This window comes from Ipomoea nil, unplaced genomic scaffold, assembly GCF_001879475.1.
Source record: "Ipomoea nil cultivar Tokyo-kokei standard unplaced genomic scaffold, Asagao_1.1 scaffold3065, whole genome shotgun sequence".
NCBI classification, from domain to species: domain Eukaryota; kingdom Viridiplantae; phylum Streptophyta; class Magnoliopsida; order Solanales; family Convolvulaceae; genus Ipomoea; species Ipomoea nil.
In genome coordinates, this window is record NW_017619493.1 from 45,893 (window position 1) to 59,560 (window position 13,668).

Consider the following 13,668-nt stretch of genomic DNA (forward strand, 5'->3'; position numbering starts at 1 on the left):
CTTCGATGTTCAATTATTTACGAAAATATCACCGCGTTTTTTTTAAGTTATTAGATCTGGACACGTGTCGCGCGCTGATTCGTTCGCATTTCCCTCCCGTGCATTTATTCGCACCTGAGTGCATCCCTATATATATATATATTCCAACGACAAACAATTCATTAACCACATATCTCTTCAACTTGTTTTAAAACACAAATAATTCATAAACCACTGAAATCCTTAACCGAAAAAAAGAAAAAAAATCTTGGGATCTGCAAGAAGATACTTACGTTGTCATGGGTGCAACACCAATCCATTGTATTTACTGGACGGTGAAAGAAGGGAATGAGAGAGTCAACAAGATATAATTTCACAGAGAACGGGAAGAAGAGGGAGACAAGGGCGGAGCCAGGATTAAATAATGCGGTGGGCCATGCATATAAACCAGTCAGCTGCTTTTACTGCACCAGTGTTTAACACTGCAAATTACAATTAATTATATTGTAAATTAGTAATAAAACATGTAGAATGTTCAAACAAATGAAATTGCTGTTAAATTAGTAATTTCATTTGTGTAAACTAGTAATTTCATTTGTTTCGCATTGCAAATTCTAATCAATTATACTTGTAATTATGAGAGTAGATTGCTGTTAAAACAAATGAAAAATTCTAGATAAAACTAGAACTCAATAACGTACTTAATTAACAACGGTTTATACGAGAATTTCATGAAACTTGAAGCACAGCATTGAGTTCTATTAGCTGGTGATGAAGTATGGATGACACTGGCATATCGAGAAACAAGAAAATTAATTTGCAGTTGCATACATTAAAGCTCAGCTGTAAAATCATCGATCACAATTTCAAAAACGATTAAGAAAAGAGAAATGAGAGAGAGAGAGAGTCGGAGAGACAAACCTGGTAAGCCACTGGTGACCGGAGTTCTCGAATAGTTGCAGTAGCAATTGAAATGGTTTGGAAGCTTTTGGATGGGAGTGCGGCTAAAATCTTGTTGAAAGCTTACTCTAGAAGCTTTTGGATGGGGCAGATACTTTTGTTGAAAGTTTACTCTAGAAGCTTACTCTATGTTCATAATTTTTGAACTACATATTCACAATTATTGAACTCTATATTCACAATGCCCCCTGCAATTAATAGGTTGCTCTGCCCCTGGAGGGATAACAGAGTAACAAAATTATACAAACTAGAGGAAATTTTTGAATCGAAGTTGATAACAAGCTTAAAATAAAAGGATATTAATATAAAGAACCACTAAACCACCTTACCTACCAAATCACGATTCACAAAATAAAACCTTAAAATTTTCGTATGATGGCATAATATGCAGAAAATTTACCGCTATGCCTCCAGGAGATGCATCAACATAAAGAAACCAAGTTCAGTTTTAGACTCACAAAAGAAGTTATACTTCAAAAAATAAATAAAACACTGAGCAGAAAATTACCTTCTTCCCTCGCAGATGGTTGCCGCAACTCGCCTCGCAGATATACAGCTACCGGTGGTGTCGCTAAAGCTCGATGTCGTTGTCTCGCCTCATAGATGGTCGTTGAAGCTTGATGTCGTTGTCTAACATTGCAGATGGTCTACGAAGCTCGACACTGCTTCTCGCCTTGCAGATGGATGATGGATGACGGATGAGGGTGGACTTGCCGACCTGCGCAGGCAAAGCCCAATAGATTTCCAGTCAACAGCAGGATTCGAACATGCCCAGGCAAAACCCAATAGATTTCGAGTCAACAAATATTCGAACTTGCGGAGGCGAAGCCCAAAAGATTTTGAGTAAAAATGCGTCAACAACAAGATTCGAACCTATGCAAGCAAAACCTAATAAATAAATTTCAAATCTATTTCCTTAACTACTCGAACATGTTAACAAGTTAACACTAATGCAAAGATCATTCTAATACATACATCAAAGACAACCTGCAAGGGAAAACAACGGCAACAACACAAAAACACCCACCATGGGGCTCAAATCCATGACAACAAGGTTAAAAGCCTTGTACTCTACTAACTGAGCTAGACAAACATGTTAATACATAACCAAAAATACTATAAATAATCCATTAATCATTGAAAAGTCTACATTAATCTTCCATTTAAAAAGGTGAGTGTAAAACCCATTATTTGTTTGGGGGCGCGTATTGCATAAGTCTGCCATTAAACTATTGACTCCATCACATCAGTCCATCGCTCATTACCCATGCGGACTACCTTCCAACCATGGAGATTTAGTAAAATTTAGACGTCTTAATTATAAGTAACAATTTATATGAGATCATGGTTGAAAAAATCGCTACGCGCTAGGGAGGAGCTTATGTGGGGATTAATTAGCGCTAGAGATGTCAACATACACAACGTGGAACCCGATTTCCCGCCCCAACGGGGACAGGAATCAGGGATGGATATGGGGTAACTTTTAATGCCCCGTCGGGGATGGGGAGTACTCTCCCAGCCCCACCCGTCCCTGGATATACAAACATACATATATATATATATACATACATACATATATAGGGTAGAGTTCCAGTGAGAACATGTGCTTAGGTGAGAACGTGAGAACACATCATGTGCATCCATATAATATTTTTTAATGGTTTAGATTAGATTAAGTGTGTGCGAACGCGCATTAAATGTGTGCAAACACACTTTTGCACATATTTAATGCGCGTTCGCACACACTTAATCTAATCTAGACAATTAAAAAAATTAGATGGATGCACATGATGTGTTCTCACGTTCTCATCTAAGCACATGTTCTCATATGATCCTAACTATATATATGGTAGGGTTCCAGTGAGAACATGTGCTCAGATGAGAACATGAGAACACATCATGTGCATCCATCTAATATTTTTTAATGGTATAGATTAGATAAAGTGTGTGCGAACGCGCATTAAATGTGTGAAAACACACTTAATCGCGTTTACACACATTTAATGCGCGTTTGCACACACTTAATCTAATCTAGACCATTGAAAAATATTAGATGGATGCACACGATTTGTTTTCACGTTCTCACCTAAGCATGTGTTGTCATATGATCTTAAATATATATATATATATATATATATATATATATATATATATATATATATATATATATATATATATATATATATATATATATATATTATTTATTTATTTATAGGGAAGGGTTCAGGTGCGGGTATAGCTTCTCGTGAGCTTGTGTGGTTGACGCACCTTAAGCATTAAAGTAGCATACCTTAAGTACACAAACCAAGCACCTTAAATACACAAACAAAGCACCTTAAGAACACAAATCACGCGCACCTAAAGCTTTAGGCCGACGCACCTTAAGTACACAAACCATGCACCTTAAGAACACAAACCACACACCTATGGTTTTAAAATGCCACACCTTAAGTTTCAACAACTCACGCACCTTAAGCAAACAAATCACGCACCTTAAGAAGGAAAACAACGCACCTTAAGAAGGAAAACCACGCACCTTAAGCTTCAGGTTAACGCAACTTAAGTTTCAACAACTACGCACCTTAAGCACAAAAATCATGCATTTTAAGCACAAAAACTACGTACCTTAAGCACAAAAACCACGCACCTTAAGTTTCATATGTTGGCATAATATGCAGAAAAATTAACTGTTATGCCTCCAGGAGATGCATCAACATATATAAACCAAGTTCAGTTTTGGACTCACAAAAGAAGTTATACTTCAAAAAATACGTAAAACACTGGATTCCACAACTCGCCTTATAGATATATAGCTAACGGTGGTCTCGCCTCGTAGTTGGTCTTTGAAAATTGAAGCCGCTATCATTGCAGATAGTCTACGAAGCTCGACGCCGCTTCTCGCCTTGCAGATGGATAACGGTGGACTGGCCGACCTGCACAGGCAAAGCCCAATAGATTTTGAAGCTTGAAGCCACTGTCATTGCCGATGATCTACGAAGCTCGAAGCCGCCTCTCGTCTTGTAGATGGATGACAGTGGACTGGCTGACCTTCGTAGACAAAGCCCAATAGCTTCCCAATAAATTTCGAGTGAGCCAATAAAATGCATCGAGTCAGCCAATAAAATGCATCGAGTCAGCCAATATTCGAACCGTCACAGGAAAAAGCCCAATAGATTTCAAGCCCGCTTCTCGCCTATGTCTACAATAAAATGCCTCAACAACAGGTTTCAAACAAGTTGACACTCATGCAAAGATCACATCAAAGACAACTTGTAAAGGAACACAACCGGCAACAACAAAAGAATGCCCACTGTGGGAATTAAGCCCACGACCACAAAGTTAAGAGCCTTGCGCTCTACCAACTAAGCTAAACAAGCTTACGAATAATTGACCACAAATACTATAAATAATCTGTAATCATAGAAAAGTCTACACTAATCTTCCATTTAAAAAGGTGAGTGGAAACCCCATTATTTGTTTGGGGGCTCGTATTGCATAAGTCTGTCATTAAACTATTGATTCCATCACATCAGTCCATCGCTCATTACCCATGTGGAAAAAACTTCCAAACACGGAGACTTAGTAAAATTTAGACACCATAATTTTGAGTAACAATTTGTACGAGATCTTGGTTGAAAAAATTGCTAGGCGCTCGGGAGGAGCTTAGACGGCGATTAATCGGCGCTAGGGATGTCAACATACCCAACGTGGAACCCGATTCCCCGCCCCAACGGGGACGGAATCGGGGATGGAGATGTGGTAACTTTTAGTTCTCCGTCGGGGATGGGAAGTACTCTCCCAGCCCCGCCCCGTCCTATATATATATATATATATATATATATATATATATATATATATATTTATTTATTTATTTATTTATTTATTTATTCATAGGGAAGGGTTCAAGTAGGGGTATAGCTTCCCGCGAGGTTGTGCGGTTGACGCACCTTAAGCATTAAAATAGCGTACCTTAAGTACACAAACCAAGCAGACAAACAAAGCACCTGAAGAACACAAATCACGCGCACCTAAAGCGTTAAGCCGACGCACCTTAAGTACACAACCCACGCACGTTAAGTACACAAACCACGCACCTTAAGAACACAAATCACGCACTTAAGGTTTTGAACTGCCGCACCTTAAGTTTCAACAACTCACGCTTCTTAAGAATACAAATCACGCACCGTAAGAAGGAAAACAACGTACCTTAAGCTTTAGGTTAACACACCTTAAGTTTCAACAACTACCCACCATAAGCACGCAAACATTGCACCTTAAGCACCAAAATCACGTACCTTAAGCACAAAAACCACGCATCATAAGTTTCAACAACTACTCACCTTAAGCACACAAACCACACACTTTAAGTACAAAAACCACGCACTTTAAGCGAAAAAACCACAAACTTTAAGCACCAAAACCATGAACCTTAAATTTGACCTAGATGCAAAAATAACCAAATTGCCACTTTTTTATTTATTTATTTATTTTTTTTAAATTTTGGTAATCCTGTATGGTTATTTAAGCAAGATCAATGGCTTAAATTTTACCGCACAACCGCACAGGAAACACCCAACCGCATGAGAACTAAATTATATATATATATATATATATATATATATATATATATATATATATATATATATATATATATTTATTTATTTATTTATTTATTTATTTATTTATTTATTTTTATTTATGCATTATAGCCACACAACATACATATATATGTATTACTTTGTACAGAGTATATAATTTTAGCATAATTATTTTCATGGTATGTCATACTTATGAATTGACATCTTTGGACAGAGACGGAGCCAAAGGGGGGGGGGGTTTGGGCAGGGGTGGCAGCTGCCCCCTCACCCCACCCCCACCCCATATATAATATGTGTACGTATATATGTATATATAGTACAAGTTTTAGTATTAGTATAAAAAAAATATTAAATGTTAATAAGAAATGTGTTAGATTAGTTGGTAGAGCACATATTTGGTAATAGTGCAGGTTAAATGTTCGAATCTTTTTGCATTAATATAGTTTTACAGTTTTTTTGACTCCTTCCCCTAGTCTTCAACACAGTCACGTTTTTAATAGCTTTTTTAATATTTAGTAAACACACATATATATCATTCTTTTATATTAATAGTGAGATGTGTAATTTATAATGTGTTTTCTATTTAAATTATTATATGAAGATGGATATATATGAGTTATTTATTTAAATATTTTAAAAATTGTTAATATTCTTTTATAAGTTATAAATAGGGTTGGGGATTCCCTGTCCTCGGATAATCCTCGTGCGGAGGGGGATGGGGAGGATTTTCGATTTCCCAATGGGATGGGGACGGGGATGGGGAGTGTGGGAGAAAGTTAGCGGAGGGGATCGGGAGTATGCCTCCCGCCCTGTCTCGCCCGTTGACATCCCTAATCGGTGCCAAAGCACCCACGTATTTTTTTTTTAACAATTTGGTTTAATTTTTTTTTTTTAAATTTTTTAAGACTGTATAATTATAAACTATTTAATACTTGAATAGTTAATACTAAAATATTAAATATTAACCTAAAAAACAATTTGAGTTTGAACAATGTCGTAATAATTACTACATACTAATTAACTAACTATTATGCCTTATAAATAATAAAGGAATGAATGAGGTTAATAGCAAGTATACATATACTACTACCTTTTTTTCCATTATTGTTAAAATACTATACACACACACACGTATAATACCATCGTTTATTACCTTTAAATCATTTTTCCTATATATATATACATATATATATATATATATATATAATCTTAAAAATTAATTGTAATTAAAAAAATCCAACGACAAATAATTCATTAACCACATATCTCTTCAACTTGTTGTAAAACACAAATAATTCATTAACCACGAAAATCCTTAACCCAAAAAAAAAAAAAAAAATCTTGAGATCTGCATGAAGATACTTACGTTTTGAAGGATGCAACACTAATCCATTGTATTTACTGGACGGTGGAAGAAGGGATTGAGAGAGTCAACAAGATATAATTTCACAGAGAACGGGAAGAATAGGGAGATAGAGGCGGAGCCAGGATTAAATAATGCTGTGAGCCATGCATATAAACCTGTGAGCTGCTTTTACTGCACCAATGTTTAACACTGCAAATTACAATCAATTATATCTTAAATTAGTAATAAAACATGTAGAATGTTTAAACAAATGAAATTGCTGTTAAATTAGTAATTTCATTTGTGTAAACTAGTAATTTCATTCTTCCAAAAGGTTGAACCCCAACCTGACAGAGATCCACTAAGCATGAACCACATAGGCTAGACCTTTACTTACTGCGCACTAGGAGCCCCCTCACTTTGGGAGGTAGCTCCCACACTGCCGCTGGTGAGACTCGATTCCTGGTCATTCTTCCAACTTTTCACCTCTATAACCAGTTAAGCTGCCCATGCGGGTAAACTAGTAATTTCATTTTGTTTAGCATTGCAAATTCTAATAATTTATACTTGTAATTATGATAGTAGATTGCTGTTAAAACAAATGAAATATTCTAGCTAAAGATAGAACTCAACAACGTACTTAATTAACAACGGGTAATACTAGAATTTCACAAAACTTGAAGCACAACATTGAGTTCGATTAGCTGGTGATGAAGTATGGATGACACTGGCATTTCGAGAAATAGGAAAATTAATTTGCAGTTGCAAACATTAAAGCTCAGCCGTAAAATCATTGATCACAATTTCAAAAACGATTAAGAAAAGAGAAATGAGAGAGAGAGAGTCAGAGAGACGAACCTGGTAAGCCACCGGAGACCGGAGACCGGATTTCTCGCACAGTCGCACGAGTAGTTGATGAAATGTTTTGGAAGCTTACTTTGGAAGCTTTTGGATGGTAGTGCGACCAAAATCTTGTTGAAAGCTTATTCTAGACGCTTTTGGATGGCGCATATACTTTAATTTTGTTGAAATCTTACTCTAGAAGCTTGGCAATTTTTATGCCGTTCTATGTTTATAATTACTGAACTCTATGTTCATAATTATAAAACTCTATGTTCATAACTTTTGAACTACATATTCACAATTATTGAACTCTATATAGACAATTACAGAACTCTATATTCATAATTACAGAACTCTATGTTCATAATTATAAAACTGTATGTTCATAATTTTTGAACTTCATATTCACAATTATTGAACTCTGTATTCACAATTATAGAACTCTATGTTCATAATTATAGAACTGAGTAAATTTCAATTTTGGTCCACTGACTATTGAACTTGTGTTAATTGCAACACTTGACTTTCAAAACTGTTAATTTAGTACCTTGACTATGTAATTTTTATCAATTTTGGTCACTCCGACCAAATTATCGACCAATTGTGACCGGAAAATTTTAAGTCAACATTCAATCTGAATTGGAAGGGTAAATTCGTTTTTTCATGTTAAGAAAATAGGAAAAATATTGAGTTCCACCGTTGACTGTAAATCCGTTGTGAGATCGTCGGCGCGAGAGAATCCCATGTTTCCGACTCTCCTCACTGCGCCATTTCGCAGCTGCTCAGCCCTTTAATCAGCTTCTTGAGGACCTCCCCGACCGAAATCTCCGGTGGCCACTGGCAGTCCACGGCGGCCTTCAAGGATTTCGACTCGAACACGAATATAACCACCTTCGTCTTCTTCGTCCCCCTAGCCGAGAGTGAGCATGTGCCAGGCCTGGTGGGCCAGGATCGTGAAATTTGTCAGCACAAAAGCAGTGGTGAAAGGGATAGACGGCTTGGCAGCGTTGGAGGGGACAACAGAAGCGCGAGGAGGTGGAGGAGCTCCAGCAGCCGTGCGCGACGGACGGTGAAGGATTTGACGATGAATTGGTCGCTGAATCTGAGACCCTTTAATTCAGAATTCAACGGAGAAGGATTTGATGATGAATTGAACGCCGAATTGGCCGCAAGAGAACGGGCTAAGTTTATACGCATATGTAAAAAGGAAGCAATGAAGACATTGCACTGCACCCATTTTGAATTTTGATTTTCAACCAGTGAAGAATCTTTTCCAAGATTGCCATGGCAAAAATCCACCTGTTAGTAGTATTGCATATGGAGAACAACGTTAATCACAACATTAAATATAATTAAGATTATTAATTGATTGGATGGTGTGAGATAGATATGATATGACGAATTTACCCCTTTCAATTTAGTTTAAATATTGACTTATAATTTTCTGGTCACATTTGGTCGGTAATTTGGCCGGAGTGACCAAAATTGATAAAAATTGCATAGTCAATGTACTAAATTAACAGTTTTGAAAGTCATGTGTTGCAATTAACACAAGTTCAATAATCAGTGGACCAAAATTGAAATTTACTCTTATAGAACACTATGTTCATAATTTTTGAACTCTATATTCACAATTATGACAGTTTTGGAACTGAGTCGAACTTGCAAGGTGGACATAGTTCCACAACATAATTTGCCGAAGCTTGGTGACGGGGCCCAAAAATTACAATATAATATTAATTTAACAGGTGAAAGAAAGCCTAATGATTTATAATGAAAAGTCCAGCTTGGGGGGGGGGGGGGGACGAAGTAACAAAATTATACAAACTAGAGGAAAATTTTGAATCCAAGTCGATAACAAGCTTAAAATAAATGGATATGAATATAAGAACCACTCAACCACCTTGTTTACCAAATCACGATTCACAAAATAAAACCTTAAAATTTTCATATTCTGGGATAATATGCAGAAAAATTAACCGTTATACCTCCGGGAGGTGCATCCACATAAAGAATCCAAGTTTAGTTTTAGACTCACAAAAGAAGTTATACTTCAAAAAATAAGTAAAACACTGATCAGAAAGACAAGCCGAAGCTGGATGCCGCTAGTCGCTTCACTGATATATAGCTAACGGTGGTCTCGCTAATGCTCATTGCCGTTGTCTCGCCTCGTAGATGGTCGTTGAAGCTTGAAGCCGCATCTTGCCTTGCAGATGGATGATAGTGTCGTTGTCTCACCTCGTAGATGGTCGTTGAAGCTTGAAGCCGCTGTCTGTCTACGAGGCTCGACGCCACTTCTCGCCTCGCATATGGATGATAGTGGTCTTTCCGACCTCGCGTAGTCAAGGCCAACAGATTTGGAGTGCGGCAATAAGCCCAATAGATTTCGAGTCTATCTCCTTAACCACTCAAACATATTGACAAGTTGACTCTTTACTCTTTTGTCAAGATCATTCAAAAAGATACATCATGCGTCAACAGCAGGATTCAAACCAGCGCAAGCAAAGCCCAATAGATTTCAAGTCTATCTCCTTAACTACTCGGACATATCGACAAGTTAACACTTATGCAAAGATCATTCTAATAGATACAGCAAAGATAACTTGCAAGCGAATACAAATAGAAGAATTATGATTTTCAAAGTCACCCATCCATTGTATTAAATATACACCAATGAAAAGCAAAAGAACAGAGTGACAAAATTATACAAACTAGAGGAAATTTTTGAATCTAAGTCGATAACAAGGTTAAAATAAATGGATATTAATATAAGAACCACTCAACCACCTTTTTTACCAAATCACGATTCACAAAATAAAACCTTAAAATTTTCATATTCTGGCATAATATGCAAAAAAATTAACCGTTATACCTCCGGGAGATGCATCCACATAAAGAATCCAAGTTTAGTTTTAGACTCACAAAAGAAGTTATACTTCAAAAAATAAGTAAAACACTGATCAGAAAGACAAGCCGAAGCTGGATGCCGCTAGTCGCCTCAGCGATATATAGCTAACGGTGGTCTCGCTAAAGCTCATTGCCGTTGTCTCGCCTCGTAGATGGTCGTTGAAGCTTGAAGCCGCTGTCTGTCTATGAGGCTCAGTGCCGCTTCTCGCCTTGCAGATGGATGATTGTCTCGCCTCGTAGATGGTCGTTGAAGCTTGAAGCCGCTGTCTGTCTACAAGGCTCGACGCCGCTTCTCGCCTTGCAGATGGATGATAGTGGTCTCGCCGACCTCGCCTAGTCAAAGCCCAATATGTTGCCCAAAAGATTTTGAGTCAAGCAATAAGCCCAATAGATTTTGAGATCGCTTACGAAATCCTGTAGTCAAAGCCCAATAGATTTTGAGATCGCTTACGAAATCCTGTAGTCAAAGCCCAATAGATTTTGAGATCGCTTACGAAATCCTGTAGTCAAAGCCCAATAGATTTCTCGCAAATTTCAATTCAAACTTGCAAATTTCAAGACCGCTTACAATAAAATGCGTCAAATCGCTTACGAAATCCTGTAGTCAAAGCCCAATAGATTTCTCGCAAATTTCAATTCAAACTTGCAAATTTCAAGACCGCTTACAATAAAATGCGTCAAAAGCAGGACTTGAACCTGCGCTGGCAAAGCCCAATAGATTTCAAGTCTATCTCCTTAACCACTCAGACATAGTGACAAGTTAACTCTTATGCAAAGTTCATTATAATAAATACATCAAAGACAACTTGCAAGGGAAAACAGCCAGCAACAGCAAAAAAATGTGTCGACAACAAGATTCAAACCTGCACAAGCAAAGCCCAATAGATTTCAAGTCTATCTCCTTAACCACTCGGACATATTGAAAAGTTAACAATTATGCAAAGATCATTATAATAGATACACCAAAGATAACTTGCAAGGGAATACAAATTGATGAATTATGTTTAAAGTCACCCATCCATTGTATTAAATATACAATAATGAAAACCAAATGAACAGAGTAACAAAACAATACAAACTAGAGGAAATATTTGAATCCATGTCGATAACAAGCTTGAAATAAATGGATATTAATATATGAACCACTTAACCACCTTGTTTTCCAAATCACGATTCACAAAATAAAACCTTAAAATTTTCATATTCTGCATAATATGCAGAAAGATTAATCGTTATACCTCCGGGAGATGCATCCTCATAAAGAATCCTACTTTAGTTTTAGACTCACAAAGGAAGTTATACTTCAAAAAATAAGTAAAACACTAATCAGAAAGCCGAGCCGAAACTGGATGCAGCTAGTCGCCTCACAGATATATAGCTAACGGTGGTATCGCTAAAGCTAATTGCCATTGTCTCGCCTCGTAGATGGTCGTTGAAGCTTGAAGATGCTGTCTGTCTACGAGGCTCGACGCCGCATCTCGCCTTGCAGAGGGATGATAGTGCCGTTGTCTCACCTCGTAGATGGTCGTTGAAGCTTGAAGCCGTTGTCTGTCTACGAGGCTCGACGCCACTTCTCGCCTCGCAGATGGATGATAGTGGTCATGCCGACCTCTCGTAGTCAAAGTCTAATATGTTGCCCAATAGATTTTGAGTCAGGCAATAAGCCCAATAGATTTTGAGTCAGGCAATAAGCCCAACAGATTTTGAGACCGCTTACGGAATCGTGTAGTCAAAGCCCAATAGATTTCTCGCAAATTTCAATTCAAACTTGCAAAATCGTGTAGTCAAAGCCCAATAGATTTCTCACAAATTTCAATTCGAACTTGTAAATTTCAAGACCGCTTACAATAAAATGCGTCAACAACAGGATTCAAACCTGCGCAGGCAAAGCCCAATAGATTTCAAGTCTATCTCCTTAACCACTCGGACATATTAACACGTTGACTCTCATGCAAAGATCATTATAATAGATACATCAAAGACAACTTGCAAGGGAAAACAACCGGCAACAGCAAAAAAATGTGTCAACAACAGGATTCAAACATGCACAAGCAAAGCCCAATAGATTTCAAGTCTATTTCCTTAACCATTCAGACATATTGACAAGTTAACAATTATGCAAAGATCATTTTAATAGATACACCAAAGATAACTTGCAAGGGAATACAAATTGAAGAATTATGATTTTCAAAGTCACCCATCCATTGTATTAAATATACAACAATGAAAAGCAAAAGAACAGAGTGACAAAATTATACAAACTAGAGGAAATTTTTGAATCCAAGTCGATAACAAGCTTAAAATAAATGGATATTAATATATGAACCACTCAACCACCTTGTTTACCAAATCACGATTCACAAAATAAAACCTTAAAATTTTCATATTCTGGCATAATATGCAGAAAAATTAACCGTTATACCTCCGGGAGATGCATCCACATAAAGAATCCAAGTTTAGTTTTGGACTCACAAAAGATGTTATACTTCAAAAAATAAGTAAAACACTGAGCAGAAAGCCAAGCCGGAGCTGGACGCTGCTAGTCGCCTCACCAATATATAGCTAACGGTGGTCTCGCTAAAGCTTGTTGCCGTTGTCTCGCCTCGTAGATTGTCGTTGAAGCTTGAAGCCGCTGTCTGTTAACGAGGTTCAACATCGCTTCTCACCTTGCAGATGGATGATAGTGACGTTGTCTCGCCTCGTAGATGGTCGTTGAAGCTTGAAGCCACTGTCTGTCTACGAGGCTCGATGCCGCTTCTCGCCTTGCAGATGGATGATAGGGTCTCGCCGACCTCGCATTGTCAAAGCCCAATAGATTTGGAGTCAGGCAATAAGCCCAATAGATTTGGAGTCAGGCAATAAGCCCAACAGATTTGGAGTCAGGCAATAAGCCCAATAGATTTGGAGTCAGGCAATAAGACCAATAGATTTTTAGACCGCTTATGACATCGTGTAGTCAAAGCCCAATAGATTTCTCTCAAATTTCAATTAAAATTGCAAATTTCTTGCAAATTTCAAGACCGCTTACAATAAAAT

General features: G+C 37.4%; 2 non-coding genes across 2 annotated transcripts; both read right to left on the reverse strand.

Moving 5' to 3' along the window:
* Positions 1–11,307: 11,307 nt before the first annotated feature.
* Positions 11,308–11,389, reverse strand: TRNAS-UGA. Its single transcript has one exon. It is a non-coding gene; the product is annotated as a tRNA-Ser (tRNA).
* Positions 11,390–12,487: 1,098 nt separating this feature from the next.
* On the reverse strand, positions 12,488–12,569 carry TRNAS-UGA. The gene has a single exon. It is a non-coding gene; the product is annotated as a tRNA-Ser (tRNA).
* Positions 12,570–13,668: the final 1,099 nt, after the last annotated feature.